Genomic DNA, 8,683 nt, shown 5'->3' on the forward strand with positions numbered 1-8,683 from the left:
CTGGGGGGGGCTGCGAGGGCAGCAGAACCACACGCTGCCGGGCTGCGCGGACGGAGGCGGGCGGAGGCGGCGGGCTCAGCGGAGCGGGCGGGCGCCGGGAGCGGGCTCGTAAAAGCCGCGCGGCGCGGGGAAATTGCCGCCAGAATCGCTGAGCTCCACAAAACGCCGCCCGCGCAGCCCGCCGCCGCGCCCGCTCCAATCTCCAGCCTCATCGGCGCGCGGGCTGGTTATGCATTTAAATGTTATTTAATTGGATTGCAGAGGAGCTGGGGGCCAGAGTGCCCCCGCCTCCGCCCCGCACGCACTGCACGTCTGTTTTCCGAGTCACAGATTGCCACGCACCCCCTCCTGCCCAATCCTTTGCCTCCGACGCCTCTCTCCCTCCCTTCTGAACCCGGCCAGAGGACACTCAGAAAGACACCAGCCTATGAAGACTGAGACTGAAAACTAAGAGGCTACGCACGAACACACACACACACACACACACACACACACACACACACACACACACCCTGAAGACGCACAAAGACATAGCAGCAGCAAAAATGGGCTACACTCACTTATATGAGTGTCCATCTGGAAGATTAAGAATGACAAAGATGGTCCCCAGGACCACAAAAGTACACAAATGCTATTAACACACTGGTAGCTCATGCTGCAAGACAAAACATCACCTGATCTCTCCTGGGGTAATAGCCCTCACACAAAGTGACACTGCCAAGCATGGGCAGAAGGAGATGCCAAAGCATGACCCACATAGGGTGAGGCAGAGACCCTCTCCAAAGCTGGGTAAGAAGGGAAGCCTGTGTTCACTCTTACACTCAGTCAGATCATCACATATTTGCTGTGTCCTTTCAGGGTTGGAAAGCAAAACCTTTTGTTCAGCGACATGCTGCCCTCCCAAGCTACAGCACGTGAAGCTTCAAGAGGCAACTTCATTTGTAAGGAAGTTCTTTAAACTGAACAAATAAACAAAATTGAGTCCCAGTTACAACAAGCGGGATAGTGGATAGACACCAGGAGGGCCTTCCTGAGAGGATATAAACTGGAATCCCAAGAGGTGAGGTTGGCCATGTGTGTGAGGTGGGTTTCTCTGATCTCAATAGGGAGCTTGCTAAGTAGCCAGCACCATGAAGTATATGGGAGGACAGCACGTCCTGCAAAGGCTCCCAACCAGCAACAGTTAACTGCTGACCTGAAATGATCAGGATTACGCCACTTCAATTAATGGAAATGGAAATGGCAACCTGGCTTGGCACAGATCCCCACAGAGGACCATTCTGGGCTTTCCACCATTCCTTCTGCAAGCAGGGCCCAGAGACTTGATGATCTGAGTGGGCTGTGGGAACAGAAGAACGGGCAAAATGTACAGGGGAATTCTATTGCAGCTGGCCTGCTTGCATTGTGTCTGAGAGCGTGAGGGCCCAATCAAAGAGGAGGAAATGTCCTCACACACAAGATAATTCAATCATGTCTGCTAAGCATAGGTTCAGGCTTCTGAAATCCGTTTCCCCCTAAGCAACTTACTTCTGCATCACTTGATGGCCATTTCTGGGCAGTCTATCCATGTGTCTAACTTCAATGTCTCATGCTCCAGTTGAATTTGCTTCTCTGGGGAAATATTGGGGGAGGGAGGGGCAGGATATGGGGGAGACTGACATCCTAAATAGGAACGCTGGAAGAACTGAGAGTTGGTTTGGGATAGGCCACAATCTCTAATCTTTATGCTTTTTTTTTCCAGTCTGCTACTAGTTCTTGGCCTCAGCTATGGTCAAGTTGCCTTTCAGTACTTTTTTTTTTTTTTTTTTTTTTTTTTCGAGACAGGGTTTCTCTGTGTAGCCCTGGCTATCCTGGTACTCACTCTGTAGACCAGGCTGGCCTCGAGCTCAGAAATCCGCCTGCCTCTGCCTCCCAAGTGCTAGGATTAAAGGCGCGCACCACCACTGCCCAGCTCCAGTACTCTTTTTATAAAACATGTTGGAGAGGGCTGGAGAGTGAATCCTGGGCTTTATACATGCTGAGTGGGCACTCTAAGACTGCAGACCAGCCTTTTGTCTAGTACTGTGTCCTGAAGTTTTCCACTCCAGTAGCTACTAGAACAATGTCTTCTTATAGAGAACAAACTCTACTTCCCATCTTCCATGGAGATAGGACCAATCTTTGGCTCCAGCCTGATTCCTTCTGAGCCCCTCTCCTCGACCTGTTTGCTAGCCCATGGTAATCAGGTCAGAAAAGTATCTAACCACAGAGAAGGGAAGTTACCAAGTCTCTGTTATTGTTAAGCTGCCCTGTCCCATCAGCACAACCACCCCTCTATGGAATGTCCAGAATGCTGTGTGAATGACCTGTTCACATGCTTTCAGCTTGATCTGTCCTATGAAGTATATGCTTGTATCTCTAGCACTAGACAGTGAACAGTGAGGGTAAAGGATCATCTCATCCTCCCACTCCGCCTCTGCAGTGCCTAGCATGCACAATGACACACAGCACATATAATGGGCATCTGCTGAAGTGAGAAGAAAAGTGAGAGCCCATGCAGTAGGCTTCATCCCAATCTCCCTTTAAGCCATTCTGTTTGGGGAAAGAGGTGAGTGGATTTTCTCTTTTCCAGCCCACTCTGTCCCTCAGTCTCAGAAGCATTACCACCCCAATGAGAGAGAGAGAGAGAGAGACAGAGACAGAGACAGAGACAGAGACAGAGACACAGAGAGACAAAGAGACAGAGAGAGACAGAAAGAGAGACAGACAGACAGAGACAGAGAGCACAGAGAGAGAGACAGAGAAAGAGAGAGACAGACAGTCAGACAGACAGACAGACAGAGAATGTATTAGAGTAGGAACTTCTAAGCTTCTATCACTCCTCAAAAATCAGAGCAGGGCAAATACAATGACACTACATAAACTTATGGTCATGGATTGGCACATGGACCTTCCCTTACTAGCATATTCCTGTGAGCACCTGCATTGTGCCAACCACAGGGGAAAGGGGAATAAGAGTCCTTCTCCTGGCCTCAGGGCCCCATGAATATCTTAGAGAGTTAAATCTGGGTTACATAAAGGAAGCACAGGGAAATATAGGCACTGTTAAAACCCCAGCAGGAGGTTCCCCAGGCCTCTCAAATCAAAATCTCTTGAAGTAAAGCTGAGGGACTTGAATTTTTCTGAACCTCCACAGTTAATTCTGATTCACAGCAGGGTTGCAAGCTGCTGACCTCTACATTAGGGCTATCCAAAAGGACTTCTACAGTAATGAAGAGTTCTTTATCTGTTCCATCAGCGCCACCAGTTGTGTGTATGAGCACCTGAAATATGGCTAGTGAACTAAAGAAGGAAAATTTACTTAATTCTTATTAATTTAAAATGGCTTATTTGGGGGCTGGAGAGATGGCTCAGTGGTTAAGAGCATTGACTCATCTTTTGAAGGTCTTGAGTTCATTTTTTTTTTTAAAGATTTATTTATTTGTTACATGTAAGTACATTGTAGCTGTCTTCAGACACTCCAGAAGAGGGCATCAGATCTTGCTACAGATGGTTGTAAGCCACCATGTGGTTGCTGGGATTTGAACTCAGGACCTTCAGAAGAGCAGTCAGTGCTCTTACCCACTGAGCCATCTCACCAGCCCGCAGGTCTTAAGTTCAAATCCCAGCAACCACATGGTGGCTCACAACCATCTGTAATGAGATCTGATGCCCTCTTCTGGAGTGTCTGAAGATAGCTACAGTGTACTTACATATAATAAATAAATAAATCTTTTTTTTAAGGCCTCTGCATGCAGGGCTGAGGGCAATGCAGTTCATTTGGTAAATTGCCAGCCTAGCATGCACAGACTCTAGATTTGATTCCCAGTACTATAAAAGAACAGATGTGGAAGTGCATACCTGCAATCCCAGCATTCAATGAGTGGACCCTCAGTATCATAGCAGGTTCAAAGATAGCCTGGGACACATGAGATTTATTTATCAATAAATAAGTTGGCTGTACGTAGCTAGTGATTGTTGTAATGGTCTACAAAATTCTAGATGACCTTAAGTTCTATGCATATTTATTTTCTTTTAGATTCATTTATTTTATGTGCCTGAGCAGTTGTGGGCTGCCATGTGGGTACAGGAATTGAGCCCAGGTCTTCTGCAAGAACAAATGCTCTTAGCTGTTGAGCATGTCTCCAGCCCCCCATTTCATTTATTTTGAAAAATTTAAGGCCAGATATGGTGACACAACCTTTTAACCCTAGCACTAAGGAGGTACAGCAGGCAAGTCTCTGAAATCAAGGCCAACCTAGTCTACAGAATGAGTTTCAGGACAGCCAGGGCTTCAGAGAGAAACCCTGTCCAAAAAAAAAAAAGAAAAAAAAGGCATTACCATGTGTGTGACTGATGTATGCATATGAGTGTGGTCCAATCAGCAGACAACTTTGCAGAATTGATTCTCTCCTTACACTTTTACATGGGTTCTGGGCTCTAACCCAGATTGCCTGGCTTGTGTGGCTAGTGCCCTTACCCAGTGAGCTATCTGGACAACCCTCGATTATTTAAGACTTCATGTCTCATGGTAACAGGTTTTTGCATGTGTGTTTGTGCACAGGTATGCATGACTATGTCTATGTGTATGTACATGCCTATACATGAGGTCAGAGATTGACATCAGGAGTCTTCCTCAGCTGCCCTCCCCACTTTTGCATGTGTGTGTGGGAGCTGGGTATATGTAAGTGTTCATGCAGGTATATGAATGTATACATATAAGTGTATGTGTGTAAATATGTCTGTATAGACCAGAGGTCAATGTCAGGTGTCTTCCTCTATTACTGTCCTTATTTTTTGAGACAGGGTCTCTCCATAAAAATAAAGCTTGCTATCCAGGTGGACTGACTGGCCAAGAAGCTCTAGGGACCTTGTCTCCGCACTAGGATTTGGGCACAGCAATTAGCCTCCTTCCTCTAAGGATACTCTTATCTGCACTGAGGAATCCTCCTCTGATTTAATTGATAAAAGCCAGTCTGGTGGAACTAAGTCTGAACAGCTAGGTAAGTACCCAGAGCACATTCCAAGCTTGAGGGGAGTGGGGAACTGGTGGGGGACAGGGACGAGGATGGACGGGGCACTTCTCTTCTGAGTACACTATCTTATAGGAAGTTAACCTTGGTGACAGATAAAACGACCTTGCTGCTATGAACTGAATTATGCCCCACAAAATTCATATGCTAAAGTCCTAATATTTGGAGATAGGTCCTTTAAATAAGTGAAGAAGCATTAAAGAAAGGTTAAATGAAATCCAGAGGGTAAAGCAATAATCCAATGATTGGTATGCCATGGAGCCACACTCGGCAAAAAAAAGCAGGTAAAGATACGGAAGCCAGCTGCTGCAATGAAGGAAGGCCTCAGCAGGGCCTGAGCAGCTAACAGTGTCCTCTTGTACCTCCAATGGCCAGCGTTAGGAGAAAATAAACTCCATTGTTTAAGCCATCCAGACTAGGTATTCTTCTTATGGCAACCCTAGCAGGCACAGAACTCTAACCAGTCCCTGACAAGTCACATTGGAGGAATTGAGGTTAAGAGCCCAGTACAGTCAGAACATGTAGTGACTTGGCTGGCCTTAGCACCACACTGGCCCCTACCAAGCCTCCCTGCATATTCTCACTACATGCTAATCCCTCACTTCCTACCCTTCCTTCACCTCCACTATTGACTTCACTCCCTTTGCTGAACTTTGGATCTTCAGTGTTCCTCAGAATCCATGACTTCTAGACTCCACCAGTCTATTGTCCTACAGGGAGGTGTAGAACCTTCTAGCGCCTAGTGGAAGAAAGTGAGGCCACTGGGTGTGTCCTCAGAGGGGATACTAGGACTCCAGCCCCCACTTCTGCCATGAGGCAAGCAGGATTTCTTTGCCACACACCTAACATGGATGGACTATGCGTCTGAGAGCTGAAGCAATGCTCCAAGTGACCATGGGTTGGAAATGCTCAACCTGTGCACCAAAATAAACTTTTTCCAGACTAGGAACGTGGCTGTCTGATGTTTGCCTGCTTGGGCTCCTTCATCTGTGGGCTTTTTGTTTGTTTGTTTGTTTGTTTTTGGTTTTTTTGTTTTTTTCGAGACAGGGTTTCTCTGTGTAGCCTTGGCTGTCCTAGAATTCAGTCTGTAGACCAGGCTGGCCTCGAACTCAGAAATCCACTTGCCTCTGCCTCCCAAGTGCTGGGATTAAAGGCGTGCACCACCACTGCCAGCCATCTGTGGGTTTCTATCCAGTGTTTCTGACTCTCCTCATTGGACTCTAAATTCTCAAAAAGTAGCCTAATGGTCAGGACACTTCACAAGCTGGCTCTAACTTATTCTACACTTTTTCTCCCACTTGGCCAAGCCTTCACTAAATCTGCTTTCCTAACCCTAACCCTAACCCTTAAACGTGATGATGCCCTCTTGTATGCTCTGACTTTCCCAGTCTTCAAGGCCACCCCTACCAGAGTTTCTCCTCACCACTTCAACTAAACATGCAAGGGTACAGCAACTTCACTTCCGTAGAGTCCACAATTGCTACCACAATGACCCATCCTTAGCAGTAACTGCAAGCAGGCCAGGACCACAGTGTGTGATGGTGTGGTGCGGTGAGGTAGTTCTGACAGTGACTACTTCGAGTCTGCACAGACTCTACCAGCTTAGGAAGTGCCCTAATATGATTTATTTCACCTCAAATACCAGCTGCACTTCTGACCAAGAGGTCCCAGAAACCCTTCAGCTTCAGTAATTTGCAAAACAAAACTCGGGGGGAGGGACGACCACTGTGTTTATTTATTTATTACAATTTATCGAAAATACAAATCAAGTGATATAGCTCAGTGATAAAGCAGTGCATGCTTCCCATCCACAAAATCCTGGGCTCGATGCCCAGAACTCCAAAATGACACACAGAGCATATGAATGAATGAATGAATGAATGAATGAATGAATACACAAACCAGCACCAAGTACCCAAAAAGAAACACACATATACATGTGTTCACCAGCCAGCATGCTTAGCTGAAACTCAGTCTCAGCAAGACAGCTGGTCAGGGTCACTGTGGAGGTACAACTGGTTGAGATCATGGGCCATGTGGCTGAACTTGATTTCTATCCTTGTCCTATTCTGGCATTCAGGTTGAGCCCCAACCCTCAAAGCATATGGCTGTTCTTTCTGGAGGGTTGGCCTCCATCCCGAGTCAAAGCTCAACAAATCCTGGAATGTTCTGAGGCCCCAACATGAATAATTACAACATTTCTATCACTGGGGAATCCTCAAAGACTTAGTCTCCCTCTCTGGAGCTGAGATAGAAATATACTAACTTTTAGAATGCTGGAGAAGACTTGTATCCCAGGAGACAGGGAACCACATGTCTTCATTAAGATGGTCCCAAGATCTGCTCTCACTGTGGCTCACTTTCCAGCCCTTACCACAGATCATCCAGCCAACCATTAAAGAGACAGAGGAGACACCAGCTCTCCATCATCCCCGACAGTGCCCAAGTACCTGGTGAACTTCAGGACAGGCCCCTACCAAAACCCCTGCAGTTTGGCTAGGGCAATCAGAGGTCTCTGTCACCCCTCTCCAAGCTACCTGAGAAAAGGTTTTGCAGACAGTGAATAGGTAAGAAAAGGGAGGAATTATCCTAAAATCATCATTCTCTCACTAATGAAGTGCAGGAAGAGAGGAAAGAACCAACACAAGGCTTAGGAGTCTTTAATGCTTAGTCTAAAAAGTCAGAAGCTGAGCTTCTTGGAATGTTGGTCCTTCCCCAGGGAGCAGGGTTAGAGGCAAAGGTCTTCAGAGTGGACGGGGAATTCCCCTGTAGTGCACTGATACACCCCACCTCGAAGGGAGATGAGCAGAAAGAATGTGTAGTGAGAACCGTATGCCAGCCTTCTGCAAAGCACTCTGCAGTGTCGATCCTCACAGCTCACACCACTGCCAGGAGGCGGAACCCCCTTTTTTTAAAAAAGGATCTTGGTACCCAGAGAGGTTGTTCATAAGCAGGTTGGGCAGGGTGGCACATCCTTTTAATCCCAGTACTCAGGAGGCAGAGGTAGGCAGATTTCTTGTGAGGTCAAAGTGGGTCTGGTCTACGTAATGAGTTACAGGCCAACATAATGAGACCTTGACTCAAAATGTAAAGACAAATAGACAACATTAACAAAAACAAAACAGAGGGGAAGTTTTTTTAACTATTAAGTTCTCTCTGAGTTTGAGGCCAGCCTGGTTTACAAAGTGAGTTCTAGGACAGTGAGGGCAACACAAAGAAACCCTGTCTCAAAAAACCAAAATAAATAAATAAATAAATAAATGCATGTTTTCAAAAGTTCATAGGCCTTATAGGGAGGAAAAAGAGGGAAGGGATGAAAATCTAGATCTTTCCTAGTCTACCACACAGAAGTCTCCTTCAGATTCAGCTTTGGTCTCCCTGAAGAAGTTCACTTTTTTACTACTTATTTGCTTACTTTTTTTTTTTTTTTTTGGTTTTTTGAGACAGGGTTTCTCTGTATAGCCCTGGCTGTCCTGGAACTCACTCTGTAGACCAGGCTGGGCTGGCCTTGAACTCAGAAATCTGCCTGCCTCTGCCTCCCCCAAGTGTGGGATTAAAGGCATGCGTCACCACTGCCCAGCCACTTACTTATTTTTGAGACAGAGAACTAATGTGTTCCAGACTAGCCTTGA

This window comes from Mastomys coucha, unplaced genomic scaffold (assembly GCF_008632895.1).
Source record: "Mastomys coucha isolate ucsf_1 unplaced genomic scaffold, UCSF_Mcou_1 pScaffold11, whole genome shotgun sequence".
Lineage (NCBI taxonomy): Eukaryota > Metazoa > Chordata > Mammalia > Rodentia > Muridae > Mastomys > Mastomys coucha.